The sequence below is a fragment of the Phascolarctos cinereus genome, unplaced genomic scaffold (genome assembly GCF_003287225.1).
Source record: "Phascolarctos cinereus isolate Bilbo 61053 unplaced genomic scaffold, phaCin_HiC Scaffold_726;HRSCAF=1367, whole genome shotgun sequence".
Classification (NCBI taxonomy): domain Eukaryota; kingdom Metazoa; phylum Chordata; class Mammalia; order Diprotodontia; family Phascolarctidae; genus Phascolarctos; species Phascolarctos cinereus.
The window spans coordinates 138,979,635-138,998,688 of record NW_027556098.1 but is presented as its reverse complement, the minus strand read 5'-3'; positions in this window follow the sequence as shown (position 1 = coordinate 138,998,688).

Genomic DNA, 19,054 nt, shown 5'->3' with positions numbered 1-19,054 from the left:
GGCAAAATTTCCATCTTTGTAACTCACAGAATCCCTAGAACATGGTAGATAATTGACATAGTATGCTTTAGAATAGAAGAAACATAAAAAGGTCATCTAGTCCAATTGTCTCATTCTACAGATAGAAAAGGTGCAGAAGAGAAGTACTTGTTCAATTTTCACACTGGGAAGAAGTGGCACAGTGCACTTAAACAACAATCCTGTGACTCCAAATTCATCATGTTCATCATTGTCCCATGTTACCTGCTAAAATAAATGTTTCATGAATTGAATTGTATTGCATAGTATCTTCCATAATTTTCTGTTTTGTGGGTTTGTTGTATATACCCAAAACACTCCAAGCTCCATGAGGACAGATAGCATAGCACTTATTTTATGTACTCTTAAATTGTGGCAGCTGAATATATTCAATGAAGGACATTATTAACAGTATTAATAATTAGTAATAGTTACCATTTATATAGCACTTCATGGTTTCCAAAATACTTTATAAATATTATCTCATTTAATGCTCACCACAACCCTGGGATGTAGGTACTATTATTATGCCCATTTTGTAGGTGAGGAATCTGATACAAACAGAGGTTAAATGGCTTTGACCAAGGTCACTGTGTCTGAAGTAGGATTTGACCTCAAATTTTCCTCACTTCAGGTCCAGTACCTGAGTCTTGTAATCCTAACAAAATTATAAAATCTCTCTGTTTTCTTTTCTTCTATAACTCACAATGTTTTACTTAGTATGTTAGGAGAAATGAATATTTAAATAATTAAATTGAACTCTCTAACTTCCATTTTGCATTTCTCACACTATATGTGTGTGTATGTATGTATGTATGCGTATTTTGATCTTCAGGTGAGAACCTGATAAATTGTTAAATATTGGCATAGGTAGCAATTACTATGAAGAGGAAAGAATCACCTCCTGCAATCATCAGGATGATCAATGATAGTTTGATGGGGAAGAAGAAAATTGAGTTGGGTAAAAGTTCAATGACTACTACAATTTAGCTAAATAAAGTGTATTAGGGAGAGCAATGCAGGTAGGAGGAATGCTGCAAAAAAAATTTACGGATATGGAAAAGACCTACATACAAAATATGAAAACATAGGTAGAACAATTCAATGACCATAGAGGTCTCATATATTACTTTAGAAGTAGGGGGATTAGATTGAAAAGATAATTTAGGGATTTAATAGGGAAGACCTTGAATTCCTGGCTTTATTCTGAAAGTAATGGAAAATTTATGAATTAATACAGGAGAGTGACATGATAAGAGGACATGAATTCATTCACTGTGAACTGAGGGGAAAGTACAGCTGGGCCTCTACAATTAAATATAGTCTAATTCCAAAAGTCAGTTGAATGGCAAGCTTAAAGAAAATACCGAACCATTATAAATCTGTCTAATCATTAGTTATGATGTTCAACCAGGGATGTGAGTCTGTAATGTCAGCAAGGGTGACACAAAACACAAAGGTGAAAAAAAAGTTAGTTCAGATACTATCTGCATCATTAGATGTTCTATCATCAATACAGTGATAATATTCATATAACTCTTTAAGATTGTCAAAGGGCTTTACAAATGTTCTCATCTGTTCCTTCTAAAAACACTGGGACTTAGGTGCTATTGTTAGAATTATCTTATAGGAAACTGAGTGACAGACAGGTTAATTGACTTATCTAGAATTGCACACCTAGTAAGTATTGGAGATGAGATTAAACTCTGGACTTTCTTACTGAAAGTACAACTCTATTATTAACTATACCACCAAATATATACGTATATGTTTCACCTTTCATTTAATGGATTTAATGAGAAGGCTGCAGAATTACTTCTCTCAGTTTTAAAGAAACCATTATTGAAGTTATTTTAGTTTCATTAAACATGCCTTAACTAATAGAGAAAATCTCCCAAAACATTCTGAGTGACAGTAGAAGAAATAGTTTTTAAAATATTTTCCGAGCAATCCATCTTCTTGAGAAAGCAAGAATAGAACCCAATGAATTTACTGGAAAAAATTGTTTTATCTAGTCTAGCCTTACCTGGGCTATGGTGATGTGTCTGTGAAACCAAGTGTATTCTGGCGTCCACTAGGAGAATAATTTGTGTTGCACTTACAGGGTAGACAATTAAAGCCAGAATCTCTAAAGTTACTTGGAGGGTCTATTGAGTAAATGATTAGTCAATGGAAAAATAAGATCAAACATGAATCAGTGAAGCTAATATTGAAAAGAGCCCCATTCCAATGGGCCTTGAAACTAGCATTACAGTAGTTAGCATAGATCTCTGAAAAATATCTTCAGGAGGTAGAATTCAGCAGTTTAGATGGGATTCAAATCTAGGGAACATTAAGAAAAAAGAAAGAGCAGAAATGGGTATGGCCTGTTAGTTACTATGGTGACCAACACTTTTTCTCAACTTTTGGCTTTTAGAAATGCTATTTAATGCCAGAAAGAAAAAAAAAACTATTTTGGCCATGCTCTTATATCCAATAAAGATGTTCTATACTGGGGCTGCTAATACTTCAACAGTGTCTCATGGATTGATGATACATAATTTTCAACTAAAAGAGGAAATTTGTGTAATCAACAACTTTTTAAAAGTATGCGAAGGGCTGCATTATTTGCATCAAGGAGCAGAGATAAGTAGGTGACACAATGGATAGTGTGTTGACTTTGAAACCAAGGAGACTTCAGTTCATAATCTATTCCATACATTTATTAGTTGTATCATAGTGTTTCTTAACATTTTTTTATTTGTTAAATGGAAATAATAACAACTCCTGCTTCCCACAGTAGTCAAGAGGATCAAATGAGATAATACATAGAAAATGTGTTGCAAGCTTAAAGTATTATATGAAATATTAGCTAATAATAGCATCAAACAGTGAGCCAATAATAGATCAAGTTTTGGAAAATGAGTGCAAATGTCAACTTTTCAATTTCATTCTCTTTCATTCTTAGACATGTTGAATGTTTAAGCTGGTTTCCTTATGATCAAAACTGATCTAATAGCTGTAATATATCTCTCTGAGGTAGAAGTAGGATAAGTTTCTAAGTAATGGTATAACTTCGCAATTCATAAATGGCCTGGATACCCATATGATAAAATTACCTTTAGTTTAAAAGTTTAACAATACTCAATCCATTTATAACAGCTGCTGCAAAAATGAATCAACAGGATAACTGCAATAAATAAACTAAGGCTATGCTTACAGTTGAAAAACTTGTTTTTCTTTTCAAAAAAATAATTTTAGCACATTTCTAAGGTCAATCCTATTTTTTTTTTGTTGTGTACTTAAGACTACTTATTGATTTTTAAATTTTTTCTTTGTGTCAGACTTTGTATAGAGGCAACATTCTTATTTTCATAATAATTAATGAATTGGAATTATTATTATTATCCTTATCACTATTATCAATTTTAATAAATGTGAATGAAAGCAATGTAAACCTTATATTTATTTTCTTGTTATTTATTTTTTACAATTTCCTTTAATTATTCCTCATTTTGGTATATATGTGATCCATTCTTCTATTTTGTCATTTACCTCAAATAGTTTCCCTCTTGTGGTGCATGTTGAGTTGTGGATTCCCAAGATATATGCTACTGAAATTTTAATTAAAAATGAAGCTCCCTTGCACTAAAAATAAAAAAGGATTTTTATGACAAATAGGAGTTAAACATTAATATGAATCTGCCACTTAGAAATGAGAACAAAGCTTGCACTTTCTCAAGTGTTATAATCAAATATTAAAACAAGTTCTTCTAAAATAATCTTGGTAAGGTCATTTTTGAAGAGCAGGACTCACATATCCTCATAAAATTGGCCATGACTAGGCATAATGGGTGAGATTAATGAAAGGAAAATTTAAGATGAGAAGCAGGGAAAAAATGCTAATGAAATTATTGAATAGTGAAATGTGTTTTCTAAGTCAAAGTTGGAAAATTCCACATTTTCTATGCTATTTGCATAAAGAAAATATGTGTTATTTATTGAGTTAGATTGTGAGATGGACATCAAAACAATTAAGTTCACGTTACACCATCATAATTATTTATGTGAACCTGGATTAGTCACCTTTACCAAACTTCATCCTCTCAGATTTATATAATGATGATAATGCTGTTAGTTCTGTCTTTCTTAGAACATAAAATTTCTACCCTATATCAACTTCATGATCCATCTAGCCCAATGTTCTGTCTTATACAATGGTAGTAAATTATCCCATATACAAGGGTAATTAAACTCTATGTCCTTAACTTCAAAAACAATAAGGCTATATAACTTCCTTAACTTCTTTTAAGTGTTATAAAATTTTACTCAAGATTTTTCTAAAGTTTAATGTATACATACATGTATATATATATATATATATATTATATGTATACACACACATATATATATGTACATCATACATATATGTGTGTTTGCTTTTATGTACATATGTACACATATAGCATATATATATGCACTCATATGCATGTATTTATATAGAGATACACATATACATAAACATATTGTGTTCAGCATATACTACCTTTGTTTAGCAATTTAAAACAAAGATTACTTCTCTTTGTAAAGTAGTACATCAAAAGATATATGACTTCATCAAGTGTGTACTCCACAAATATGGACTGCAATCCTTCCATATCTTACTAGGTGATTTCATGTGTTGTTGGGCCAAAAAGTTTGAATGACCAAGTAGGCAATCTTCTAGCAATGAGTCTATGAAAGGGAAAATAATTTAGTCTTTTGATGACAATGTTTTGCAGTTTGTACTTTAGAAAGACTATAATTGAAATATTTCAAGTCTAGCAGGATTTACTAGAACTTGAATTCCAGTGATGTAGCCTTTGCATACCAAGGGTCACCTCCACACTAATATAAATAGATAGATAGATAGACAATGTAACGATATTGATATCCTACATATATATATATATATGTATATATATGTATATATACATATATACACACATATATATATGTATATATACATATATACATATATATGTGTATATATACATATATATATATATACATATATACACACATATATATACATATATATGCATATATGTATATATACACACACATACATACATACACACACACATAGACCACACACATATTAATTAGCAATTAATATTATATTACTAATATCATAATAATATAATATTAGCTATAAGTAATACAATTAGTGTTACTAAATAATATAACTAATGGTATATAACTAACAACACTAATAGTACTAATATACTGCTACATAGTAGTATGTATAGATATATAATCTGTATCTATCTATCTAATCAGAATAAGACTTTCATGGAGATACAAAGTGATATTTCCTTTCCTTTGTTGCCAAAATATATCTTCTAAGTTTTGAAGTGGGTCCTCTTGTTCCTAGTGTGTTGAGATTTGATTTTCTTTAGTCTGTATTTACCCAGAAATATTCTTCAAGCTACTATACATTTCAATTACGCTCCATCCACCTTGGCCATTGGCATTGAAGTTGTGTCTTTTTGTTTTGCTGGCTTCTTAGAAAACTTTATTTTTAATGAAATACAAACAACTCTTTTACTGTCTCTTGAGTCTTACAAATGGAGACACATGTGTATGCATTGTTTTTAGTTTTCATAGTCATATCTTAGGCCATTCAGAGTAAGCCACCCAATGCTCTTAAGTTGTGTGTAGTTAAAGATTTTAGTCAAATCTGTATAGAATGGTAAAAAGTATTTTTTAAAAAAATCTTTCATGTCATCATTTCATTAGAATTTCTTTAGAGTTCCCAATCTTACTGAAGGTCATACTATAGAGAATTACAAGATTTATGGCTCAAAAGAACCTTAGAAAAATTCATTGAATGGACTTGACTCATGATAGTTCACAGGTATGATACTGGAATGAAAAGAGATCTTCATAGGTCATTCAAGAGTTAACAAGGGGTGGAATCAATATAGTGGAGTAAAAGCAGTGACTTGCTTAAACTCTCCCCAAAAGCCCTCCAAATACTTTCGTAAAAATGGCTCTAAACAAATTCTAGAGTGACAGAACTCACAAAAAGACAGAGTGAAACAAATTTCTAGCCCAAGACAACCTGGATAGTTGATTGGAAAGGTCTATTGCAACAGGCTGGGAGAGGAGCATAGTTCAGCTTGGCCCATACAGGCTGCACAGGTAAAGACCAGGCCTCAATAAACCTGGAGCAGTTCTCAAGTGATTGAATTAAGGGGAGCTGTGGAAGTTTCCAGACTTCTCAATCCACAAACACCAAAGACAACTTAGAAGGTCAGAGAGGATCTCAGTGAAGCCCCAGTCCCAGCACAGCCCCAGGGTGGCAGCTGTTTCTGGAGCTCTTAGCCAACAGACAGAGGGGGAATTGAGTGGCTAATCAGAAGGAGAATGCAGGGATCTCTTTGCTGGTGTTGAGGCAGGATTCTCTTGCTTTTCCCATGCTTAGATCTGGGTAGAAGCTCTGGGTGGCTGGCCTTGGGTGCTGGCATGGTAGAGCCTGTGGTGCTGGTGGAGAGGGAATCATCCTCACAGTTCCAAGGCAAAAAATAGGGATTGTGATCACTCAAAGACCAGAGCACAGGCCAAGAAAGTAGTATACACATCAACCTTGATCTTACCACCTTGGAAGAACTGAAAATTCAGTAATATCTCTAGAAATATCTCTGAGAACAGATGCACAAAACACCCAAAGCTTGGGACAGTGCATTCTCCAAACTGGAAGCATATCCCTACATTAACAAAGAGTTTAAAATTCAAGTGATTGGCTAGGATCATGAGCAACTTTGCAAAAAGTCAGACCACAGAATCTTACTTTGGTGACAAACAAGATCAAAACATACAACCAGAAGAAGACAACAAAGTCAAAGCTTCTACATTCAAAGCCTCCAAGACAAATTTGAATCAGTCCCAGGCCATGAAAGAGCTCAAAAAGGATGCTTAGAAGCAAGTAAAAGAAGTAGAGGAAAAACTGGGAAGAGAAATGAGTGATGCAAGAAAATCATTAAAAAAAAAAAGTCAACAGTTTGCCAAAGGAGATACAAAAAATAATGAAGAAAATATACCTTAAAAATATAGACTAACCCAAATGACAAAGGAAGTCCAAAAAGCCAAGGAGGAAAAGAATGCCTTCAAGAGCAGAATTGGCCAAATGTAAAAGGAAAGCCAAAAGCTCACAGGAAAAAAAATAATTCCTTAAAAATTAGAATGCAACAAATGGAAGCTAATGACTTTCATGAGAAATCAAGAAATTGTAAAACAAAACCAAAATAATGAAAAAAATAGAAGACAATCTGAAATATCTCTTTGGAAAATCAAATGACCTGAAAAATAGTCCTAGAAGATATAATTTAAAAATTATTGGAAGTCATGATCAAAAAAAAAAGAGCCTAGACATCATCTTTGAAGAAATTATCAAAGAAACCTGCCCTCATATTCTAGAACAAGAGGGTAAAATAAGAAATGGAAAAAATTCACTGATCATCTGAAAGAGATCCCCGAAGGAAAATTTTTAGGAATATTATAGCCATATTCCAGAGTTTCTATGTCAAGGAGAAAATATTGCAAGCAGTCAGAAAGAAACAAGTATAGTTTTGTGGAAGCACAATCAGGAAAACACAGGATTTAGCAGCTTCTACATTAAGGCACCGAAGGGCTTGGAATATGACATTCAGGAGGGCAAAGGAGATAGGATTACAACCAAGAATCCTCTACCCAGCAAAACTGAGTATACTCCTTTAGGGGGAAAATGGCTATTCAGTGAAATGAAGAACTTTCAAGCATTCTTGATGAAAAGACCAGAGCTGAATAAAACATTCAACTTTCAAATACAAGACTCAAGAGATGCAAGAAAAAGTAAACAGGAAAGATAAATCATAAGAGACTTCTTAAAGTTGAACTATTTACATTCCTACATGGAAAGATATTTGTAACTCATGAGACTCAAGTGGATACCTTACCCCCTTGTTTTATATCTGTTCATCAGGTAAGGGTATATGATGACTCATGGGCTTTGGGAATTCTTTCAAGTTTTTTATGTCCCTAGGGACATCCAGACATGAGGTAAACATAGCCAGAGGCACCCAGGAAGTTATATCAAAACAGCTTGAGACTTACCCTTCTGAGATAATTAAGCATTGGAGGACAGCTTTCTTGAAATCTAGGAAAAAATTTTGCCTAACTTATCTAGTGTAGGGGTTGAGACAGTTATTGATCCAAACATTGTAATCACCATTTCAATTCCTCTTGTTTTATAAATAAGGAAACCGAGTCACAAAGGGGATAACTGATTAACTTAAGATCACACAAGTAGTAATCTGGCAGAACCAGAATTTAATTTTATCATCTGGTTCCAAAACTAGTGTGTTTTCTATCAGATTTTGTTTAGATTAACTCTCATCAAGATTTACAACATCATATTAAAATTTTGGAAGTAAAGTTACTGCTAGAAAATTCTTAGCTCTTCTTAGAATTGTATTTCCTGAAGAAATGGTATTTGTATCAAGAAACTTACTATATTCTACATTCAGAAAGATGCTGGCTACCATCTTCATATAGCAGAGTATTAAAAAAGTGCTATGTCATTTTTTTTGAGAAGTATAAAATCTGTGTACATTCCATGCTTTTTCTTTCCCCTACTCCGCTTTGTTAAACTTTGTGAGCTCAGTGACAGGATAGGAAGATAATGGGCATGGAGAGAGAGAAGTATGTCTTTATGAAGTACTTAAACTTTCTGTAAGGGTCTTGTCTCACTTCTTCCATACACTTATAGGATCCTAATCATACAGCTAGAAAGAAACTCAAAGGAAATCTAGTCCAAGTACTTCATTCTACAGATGAAGAAATTGAAGATGATAGGGGTTAAATCATTTGCCTAAGTTCATACAGGTAGTATACATCAAAAATTAGGTTTGAGTCTAGGGCCCATAACTCCGGAGCAAGTACTCTTGGTTTCTTCCTTCTTTCCTTCCTTCCTTCCTTCCTTCCTTCCTTCCTTCCTTCCTTCCTTCCTTCCTTCCTTCCTTCCTTCCTTCCTTCCTTCCTTCCTTCCTTCCTTTCTTTCTCTCAGTAGTATTTTCCCAATTACATACAAATGAAATTTTCAACATTCATTTTTGTAATATTTTGATTTCCAATTTTTTTTCTACCTCACTTCCCTCTTCCCTCCTGAAGATAGCAAGCAAGCTGATACAGGTTATACATGTACTATCACGTTAAACATAATTCCACATTAGTCATGTTGTAAAAGAAAAATCAGAACAAAAGGGAAAAACCATGAGAAAGAAAAAAACAAACAAACAAACAAACAAAAAGAGAAAATGGTATGCTTTGATCTGCATTCAGACTCCACGGTTCTTTCTCTGGGTATGGACAGCATTTTCCATCACAAATCTTTTGAAATTTTCTTGGATCATTGTATTCCTCAGAAGAATTAAGTCTATCATAGTTAATCATCACACAATGTTCCTTTTATTGAGTACAATGTTCTGGTGCTTTTACTCACTTCATTCAGCATCAGTTCATGCAAGTCTTTCCAGGTTTTTCTGAAGTCATTCTGCTCAGCATTTCCTATAGAATAATAACATTATATTACATTCATATACCACAATTTGTTTAGCCATTCTCCAATTGATGGGCATTCCCTCAATTTCAAATTCTTTGGCACAACAAAAAGTGCTGCTATAAATATTGTTGCAAATGTGTGTCCTTTTCCCTTTTTGATGAGCTCTTTGGGATACAGACCTACTAGTTGTATTGCTGGACCAAAGGGTGCACACAGTTTCATAGCCCTTAGGCATAGTTTCTTATTGCTTTACAGAACTGTTGGATCAGTTCACAAGTTCACTAACAATGCATTAATGTTCCAATTTTCCCACACCTTCTCGAACATTTATCATTTCCTTTTCAATCATATTAGCCATTCTGATAGGTATGACATGTACCTCAGAATTGTTTTAATGTTCATTTCCCTAATCAATAGTAATTCAGAATACTTTTTTATATGACTATAAATGCCTTCAATTTCTTCATCTGAAAACTGCCTTTTCATATCATTTGACCATTTTTCAATTGGGGAATGATTTGTAGTCTCATAAATTTAACTCATTTCTCTCTATATTTGAGAAATGAGAGGACAGGGTCTGAGGTCAAACACTAAATCTGGCCTCAAACACTAATTTATCTCTCTGACTCTGAGCAAATCACAACTTCCATTTGTTTCAGTTTCCTCATCTACAAAATTGGGATAACAACAGCATTTACCTTCTAGTTTTTTTTTCTGAATATTTTAGGAGATAATAATTGGAAATCAATTAGCACAGTGTCTGGCAAATAGAAATTTCTATGTAAATGTTAGCTATTATCATTACTAGTCATAGTCAATGAACATTTATTAAGTGCCTACTATGAGCCAGACACTGTGCTTAAGCCCCTGGGATACAAATGAGAAAAAAAAAAGATAATCTGCTCAAGGACCATAAGACGTACTATGGCAAGATAATACACATACATACACACACACACACACACACACACACACACACACACACACACATGCAGGCAAAAAAAAGGGGTGGATGTAAGGCTACCAGTGAATACCCTGAGCAGGGACATAATATTTGTGCAGTTGAAATGAAGCAGTGTTGCTGAAGAAAAAAAATGAAGAGCATTACTATACACTTTCAGAACTGTACAATTAGTCATAACATATTTGGAAAGTATGTTAATAAGCCTATACAATGTTAACAAAACATAGATCCATTACCATAAGGCAAGCATTAAAAAAAAATTAAAAATTTTAACAATTAATTACCCAAGATGAAAAAAGAGGAGTGATAAACATACTTAGATCACAGAATAAATAAATCAGAAGAACTAGAGAAACATTTTGAAAAAGGTAGATTTCACTTCACTGAGCAATAATAAAGGCTGATAACATGTAGATGCCACTGGTTTATTATATGTAACTGAAAGGCATGTGTGTGTGTGTGTGTGTGTGTGTGTGTATAGGACAAGGTCATCACTACTTAGAACTTCAGAAGGATTCTCTTTATGAGCAAATATACAGAGATAAATCTAGATTATTCAAAGAAATGGTAAAACCATAGAACATATTAATGCTTGCTATAAAATTGTTGTAGTTACTGAATGCATAGTAAGATATAATTTAGTGGCTAGAATTATTCCTAAGTTACTTTCTGTTATTCAGTGAATAACACACAACAAATATTCATACAAATGAAGACCCTTAAATATCTTTTAAAAATTGAAAAAAGTATACTAGAAATTAAGCATCATTACAGAATTGCTGTTTATAATCACACAGATACACCCATTGATAAGCTAAAAAAAAACTCAAAAAAACCCACCTTAAAACATTTACATTAGCAGTTGATGATGTACCAAGTGCTTATTATAATCTACAAACTACATGGAGAAAAACTTTTTTTTTTAATAGACCTATCAGGGAACAAAACATAGGTTCAAAGTCATGTGGGAACAGGGTGAAGTGTATATCATCCCTGTTGTTCTTTCTGCTACTGGACTTGTACCAAGGATGCTTTCAGGGAGCACACAGAGAATGAGCTTATAGCCAAATGTGTTTGTTTGCCTAAGAAAAACAGTTACTGTGCTCGACTCAGTAAAATTAATTTTTACAAGAATAATGGTAGCATAGTGGTAACATTTTTCCTAAACTATTTCTATCTGTACCCCATCAAAAAACAGTGACAAGATGAGTAGCAACAACAGCAATAATAGAATTATATATATATATATATATATATATATAGTCTCCTTTGATCCTCAACACAATCCCAGGAGGTATTAGTATCCCTATTTTTAGAAATGAGTAAAATGAGGACTGTAAAATACATTGTCTTTCTCAAGGTCATAAAGATTATCAAGTTGCAAAACGGGAATCAAATCCAGGATAAATATAGAATATCAAATTTTGAAGGAACCTTGGGAATTTACAGTCCAACCTTCCCCTTTTCCATTTTACTTGTGAGTACACTGAGTCTTAGAGAGGGGAAGATATTTCATCCAAGTTATAGGGCTGGTAAGTGGCAGAACCAAATCATTTTTTTACTGCAAGTCCATTATAGTAAACTGTCTCCTTGACTGGAATTTGAGATTATTAACAACAGGAAAGTATCTTCCAAAAATCCAACAAAATTTATGAAGCATCCACTATATGCCAAGCACAATGCTTCTCACTTGTGGCAGATAAATAGCATAATGGATTAGAACTCCTCAGTTCAAATCTGGACTCAGACATTGTGAGCTATGTGACACTGGAAAGTTATTTGATCTTTTCCCCCTCTCTTTTCTCATCTCTAAAATGGGGATAATAATGCCACCTACTCCACAGGCTTGTTGTAAGGATAAGATAAGACAATAATTGTAAAATGCTTATTACGGTGCCTGGTACATAACATACATAAGTGTTAGGTATTACTACTACTACTACTGCCACTACTACAACTACTACTACTACTACTACTACTACTACTACTACTACCACTACTACTACTACTACAAGAAACATCAAAAAAGCCACTGCCCTAAGAAATTCATAATCTAATGAACAATGCAACAACATACAAATTATTGCATGCAAAAAATATTTATGCAAGTTAAATTAAAGATAATCTCAAAGAGAAGTCACTAACATTGAAGACAAAGAAAAGAGGCTCCTTGGAGAAGATTAGATTCTAGCTGTGATTTGAAGAAAGCTGGGCAGGTAGAGGTGAGAAAGGAGAAAATTCTAGGTATAGAGGATAGCCAGGAAAAATGCATGGAGTTGGGAAATAGAGTGTCATGTTTGATAAACAGTAGAGGCAAGAATCAATAGATCATAAAGTGTGTGTAGGGCAGTAAGGTATAAACTTATTGGAAAGGTAGAAAGCAGCCAGGTTATGAAAGACTTTAAAAGCAAACACAGAATTTTATATTTCATTCTGGAGGCAATAAGGAGCCCTTAGAGTCTATTGAATAAAGGTATAGTATTGTGCTTTAGGAAAATCACTTTGATAGATGAGTGAATGATAGATTGCAGTGGCAGAGAAACCTGAGGCAGGAATGACGTGCAGAAAGATATCACAATAGTCCAATAGTCCAATGAAGGCTTACACCAGGATGGTGAGTGTCAGAGGAGAGAAAATGGGGATATGCAGGATATATTAAAAAGGTAGTAGCCACACGGTATAGTAGCTAGAGACCTGACCTCAAAGTCAGGCAGATCTAAGTCCCTCCTCTGACACCTACCATGCTGTTTGACTCTGAGTAAGCTACTTATTCCCTTAGTGCTCTAGGACAGGAAACACATAGACTGTACATTGCAGAGAAAGTGCCGACTCATGTTGGTAAGGGGAGTTTCCTGACCTCAGAATTCCTTATACCAACAAAAGTATGGGTCCAGTCCCTATTCCCTTATATAACATTTACCAGTTAAGAATCACAGCCTGACATTTTTTCCCTATTATTAAAGAGTTTATTTTTATTTATTTTCTCTGAGGTAAGAAATTTCTGGATTCATACAATTATTTAACCTCATTTAGGAAGCTGGAATGGCTTTGTTTAGCTAGTGAGTTAATTTCACAAATTTTTGTTGGATGATGCTAGAGGAAGTGGGTGGACATCAAGAGCTTTAGGCTATCCCACATTCTGAACCATCACTCTGAGTGCCAGACTTAAAATAAAATGCCAAACAGAAATGAAAACTGGAACTTCGAGGAAGATTTTTTAAAATTTCTTATCCAGAGAATTTGGGAGGAAAAAAAGAAACATTTTTTTTATTTGAAAATGTCATATATTACACTTTGTTACTATCCTGAATAAGATATAGTTTGGGGAAAATAGGTACTTCTGCCGATGATTCTAACAGTAGAATTCTCACTGTCCTTTAAAGCAGTATTAATCTTACTTTTTGTAATGTTTGCTAGCTAGAGATGATAATGTGCATAAAATGGGATTGAAATTCCTTTAGGATTTTAAAAGAAAGTCTGCTTTTCAAACAAATTTATTGAGATTAAGTAGACTAGGTTCACTGAACAGTGGCAAAATTTAATGCAAACTACTATGGATGCCTTTACTCACAAAGGCAGTTAAACAGGCAAACATTATTCTGTGACACTCCTGTGCTTTGGGTCCTAAATGAGGTGTGGCTGAATATGAAACAAACAGATGGTAGTGATGCACATGTAAATATATATATATATATATATATATATATATATATGTATATATATATATGTATATATATATATATATATATATATATATATATATATATATATATTATATATATATATATTTGAACTGGTGAGTAGTTTGATGCCTCCTGTTGTTAGTCTTTGCTTTTTGAAAAGGACCAGCAACATCACGAGGGTGATATCTTGACTTGCTCTTCAACTGAATTTAAGTAGCAGAGTTGCCTTGAGTTGGCAGCCTCGCTCTGTCTTCCAGAGCCATTTAAGTCCAGTGGCAAGACAAAAGTCAAGATTGACTGCTATGGCTCTGCATGCAGTGGATCACCTTGGTGTCTTGGATATCTGACCAAGATCTGAGTGCTCCACAGCACCTGCTTCAGTTGCCTTCATTGCCATTGGGAAAAAAAATGTTCTTTTTGCCTATTGTACAGGGGGAAGTCATACATGCTTGGGGTAGCTATTTCTCTAACTCACTGAAAGCTTTGAGGCCCTTCAGTTATCCTCAACCTGGTTTAGCCCTTCTACAGAGATGGCTTGCTGGGATGTGGACAGTGCACATTCTACAGCTTCATAGAACCACAGGTGGGGGTTGGGTGATAGGATATCAATGCAGTCACATATCTGCAAATAGTCTATAAGATTTGGCTAAAAACCAAACAAAACAAACGAAAAACAAAAACAACTGTGATTGATTATAAATAGCCTTTAGTTTCCAAAGTTCTTTTTTTTTTCCATTTAAGCAAAGAGGTATAAAATGTGTGAGTGTATCTACATTGCATATATTAAAGGTATCTCCAAAATCTTCTATTATATCTAAATAGTTTAAACCTGCACTAATATTTTGGGGACAATAGATCTATATCTAGACAGATAGACAGACACACACAGATAGAGATAGAGACATAGATATGGATATGCATGTGTATATGTGTATATATACATATGTAAATATGTATAATTTGTTGATATATACCTATATAATTCATTTATAATATTTTATAATATTTAAGCATAGAACTTTATAGAACCCCTAAACCTCATCATTTTGATGGCCCATATAGGGAAACTGCCTAACCCCAAGTTCTTCTCCACCCAAGACTGGAAGGTATGTAAGGCTCCTCCTCTTCCCTCCTTTCTTACTCTGCAGTTCAGGTTGCTCTCCAAGCACCAAGGTTTGGAGGTGCTTTTTAATCAGACAGTTACAAGGCTGTCTCACACTCAGCCTGACACTCTCAGGCTATGGTTCCATTGGGTTGGTTGTAACCGGGTATACCTTCCACAGCATAGAGGACAAGGATAGATGCCCTATCTGGAAGTGTATGCCCAATTCTGTTAATTCTCTTGGCATTAGAGAACTGGGGAAAACTGCAGCTGCTTTTTGGTTCCCTGAAGCTTACCTACTCCCTTCTCTCTAAACCCCTGAATCCACCTTTGTGGAGGTTCCAGGGAAAAGTTAGAACAGCTAAAAATAACTTGGCAGATTCTGGGGATTTTGTGATTGATTATTAAGGAGTTTTAAAACTCCTCCTTACAACCCTGGTCACTCTTTTCTCCCACTCCCTTCCCTTGAGTCAAGAAGGTGTGTTAGCCCCTCTCATAGAAAAGAAGAGTTTCACCCTTTACACCTCACTCTTCATTTCACCCTTCCCCACCTGGGAAAGGATGGAGGTGGAAGGGGCGGCAGCTCCTGCATGGGCCCCCCTGGCAATGGCCTTGGGCACTGGGGCAACCTTTGCCTGGAAGTATCACCCAGTTTCAGCACATTCAGCTCAAAATAAAGAAGATAGCTTCTGTGGGTAAGCATGCTCTTTTAAAATTGTAGTTTAAACTGTTAATGATGAGATGTTGATTCTCTGTGTAAAGCAATTTGGAAATATATTTAACAAAACTGAAGTCACCTGACTGGTGATGGGTTTGTTTCAAGTTTAAAATTGGTGAACTTTTTGTATCAGTTATGTCAAGCAACTTTTCATAATTTGGCTACTGCTAAAATAATTTGGCTATTGTTGATTGTTGTTCTAATGTGTAAACTTGCCAAAAAAACTTGTTTTGGTTTTGTCTTGCTAAGAATTTACAATTATGCAGGAATAATCTCTAATGATTGGCTTTTTACGCTAGGACAATTAAGTTTGAGAAAAGTTTTTTCTAAACTGTGATTAGTGAAACTTGTTTGAGGTAAAAGCTCACAGGATTTTATTTTGAGTTTTCTGATGGATCATAATCCATTGATAATCAATAATACACCATCTCAGAGAAATGCCACAAGCTACTCAGAGAAGGTGATACTGGTGGGAAGTCAGCATTGGGAAAAGCTGAGAGGACAATTTTAGCCTCAGTCTAAGATGGGATGCTCCTGGCTCAGTTTCCCCATTATGATCCTTTGAAAAGGAATGTTACCCATCTGGCTATTCCTGAGTGTGGCTATAAAGTGGATTTGATACTACATGGTTGAAAAAACTGAGTTAGCTGAATCCAAACAGAGCTAAGGATGTTTTATCCTGTCGTATTTTAGCCCTGTAGTCTTTTCTGTCAAATTTGTGTCTTCCAGACTACAAGCCATTCACCTACAGTTGGTAGCAAGTGGCAAGTAACAGACAATGTCCCCTATCATTCTTTGGATGCAGCCTGTGCTTGATTCCAGTCAACCTTCTCTTTGGGACCCCCTTGAGGCAGGGACAGCTCTATACCTCTTGCCAGCAGGAAGCAGTTTCAGAAGCCAAGACCTTTGCCCTTACCCCAAAAGTCCCATTTGTTTGAGGAGGGAATGATGAGGATGGTATCTAGATCCTGAAAAGGAAAATTCCTGTACTTTCCCACATTGCCAAATATCTGGAGTTCCCCTGAGTCTATAATCCCATCAGCTGGCCTTTCTTTGTGGCTTCACCCTATCTCCCCTCCATTGTCTTTCCTCTCTATGGCCCCTGGCCATTTCCCACCTTTAATCTTAGCTAGGCTTCATTCTCCCTTGGCCTTGTGGACTAGGTCCCAGGCATTCTAGTCACCCCAAACTATTTGGCCACTCCTAGATCCCTCCCACAGTCTTTCTATATATAAAGTCCCTCTTGTCTCCATTAAGGTGTTTAGATTCTTAAAATCTAGGCACTTCCTCACAAAATCCTTCAGAGTCTGGCTAATATGACAGATGTTCTAATAAATCTTATCTTTGACTGAAAAAAAAACAACTGCTGGGAAAACTGGAAAATAGCATGGCAGAAACTGGGCACAGAACAAAACCTTACAACCTATATCAAGATAAAGTCAAAATGGGTACAGGATTTAAATATAAAGACTGAAAGTATAAGCAAAGTAGGAGAGCAAGGAATAGTTTACCTGTCAGATCTATGGAAAACAAGAATTTATGACCAAACAAGAGATAGAGAACATTATAAAATGCAAAATGTGCAATTTAAAAGGTTTTATACAAACAAAATGCATCCAAGATTAGGTGGAAACAGAAAACTGGGAAACAGTTTTTACAACCAATGTCTCTAAGGGCCTCATTTCTTAAATATATAGAGAATCGAGTTGAATGTTTAAGAATATAAGTCATTCCCCAATTCATAAATGGTTAAAGGATATGAATAGGCAATTTTAAGGAAAAAACTAAAACTATCTATAGTCATATGGAAAAAAATTTTCTAAATTACAACTGATTAGATAAATGCAAATCAAAATGATTCTGTGGTACAACGTCATACCTATCAGATTGGCTAACATGATAAAACAGGAAAATAATATGGATATTCAGAGTAAGGCTTTCAGAATTTTGGTCACTATAGCCTGGAGCTTCATATATTGATCATAAAAGGAATATTATCCACCTGGCTATTCCTGAGTCTGGCTATGAGGTGGATTTGATACTGGATGGTTGGAAAACTGAGTTACCTGAATCCAAACACAGCTAAGGATGTTTTATCCTGTCATATTTGGGCCCTACAGTCTTTTCTGTTAGATTTGTGTCTTCCAGACTACAGGCCATTCATCTTCAGTTGGTAGCAAATGGCAAGTACCAACCAATGTCCTCTATCATTCCTTGGATTCAGCCTGTGCTTGGTTCCAATCAGCCTCCTCTTTGGAACCCCCTTGAGGCAGGGTGGAAATTAGACATTTCAGTGTGTGAAATTAGACATTTTTCACATTTCAAAGGGTGTCCCCTAGGTCTACTATTTTGGGATGTGATTTAATTCTTTATCTTCCCCAAACCCACTTACTGTAAGAGAATCTTGAGCCTCTCTTATGCTTGACAATATGGGAAATGTTCCTAAGTGTCCTAAGTTTTACAATCTTCTTGACTTTGTCATAGTTAATAACTCCTAGTCTTGTCCCAAGTTTTGCCTTCATTAGTACCATAATATGTTTCCTTTAATTGATGATTTTTATTTTTAAAATAATAAGCATTTTCATTAATTTGTTCCTCCCATACTCCATTAAGAAAATTTAAAACAAACTAGCCACAAAAAGAAAAAAATAATTCCTTTATCAAAATCTACATTGCTGAGCAACACAAATTTCCACATTATTCCTGTTCAAAGCTACATATTTTCTTTCTACATTTTAAGTTCATCATCTCTTTGTCAAAAAAAAATAGAATCATGTTTAATGTTCATTCTTCCTAACTTTGATCAGAGCATTGATCAAAGTTCTAGTCACTGGCAGATGTTTTTCTCCCCTCTATAATGTTGTTATCAAAGTATGCATTGTTTTCCTAGTTCTGCTCACATCACTTTGCATCAGTATGTAAAAGTCTTCACAATTTCCATTGAAATTGTACATTTCATTCTTTTTTTTTTTTGGGGGGGGAAGCAATTGGGATTAAATGACTTACC